The following is a 769-nucleotide window of genomic DNA, read 5'->3' as shown; positions in this document are numbered from 1 at the left end:
TCGCATTTGGAGAGGGTTTCACCCGTTGACACGTCTCACACGTGCGCACATAGGTGCTAGTATATTTGTACAGCTTGGGCCACCAATAGTGGTGACTCACAGAGTTTCAAGTTCTCTCACGACCGAGATGACCGCCGAGTGGCGTGTCGTGGGCCTCATAGAGGATGCGGTATTTCAAATCATCATCATGAGGGACCACAATTCGTAGTGTATCCGTTGAATAGGTGCTATAGTATAGCAAACCATTATTCAACGAATATCGGTGCAATCGTGCACACAAACTTTGTGACAATTTCTTGTCCGAGTTTCCAAACTCCTTGCTCCCGAGAGCCCGTAGCAACGCTACACATATCCCATCATCCGCATACGCGGTGCGGATCAAATTCGTCACAGACGACGTTACAGTTGTAGCATGAGCAAGCTCATAGTCTGGTCTGCGTGAAAACGCATCAGCCAAAGCATTCTGCTTTCCTGGCTTATACTTCACCTTGAATTTATATCTCGCAAAGAAGGATAACCATCTAGCCATCCTCTGCGAGAGGTGGGCGATTGAGTCGCACTACGTAGTGACGCATGATCTGTATAGATCACAAACGGCTTGGAGCCAAGCAGGTGGGCCCTGAACTTGACAAGTGCAAACTTCATCGCAAGTAGCTCCTTGTCATGAACAGAAAAAATCTTTTCTGCAGCTTTGAGCTGTCGAAACTCGAGCGCGATCACCCGATCTCGCCCCTCGGCGTCTACTTGCAGCAGTGCTCAGCCGATGGCT

This window comes from Plasmopara halstedii (genome assembly GCF_900000015.1).
Source record: "Plasmopara halstedii genome assembly, contig: Scaffold_555, whole genome shotgun sequence".
Classification (NCBI taxonomy): domain Eukaryota; phylum Oomycota; class Peronosporomycetes; order Peronosporales; family Peronosporaceae; genus Plasmopara; species Plasmopara halstedii.
This window is presented reverse-complemented; position numbering follows the sequence as displayed.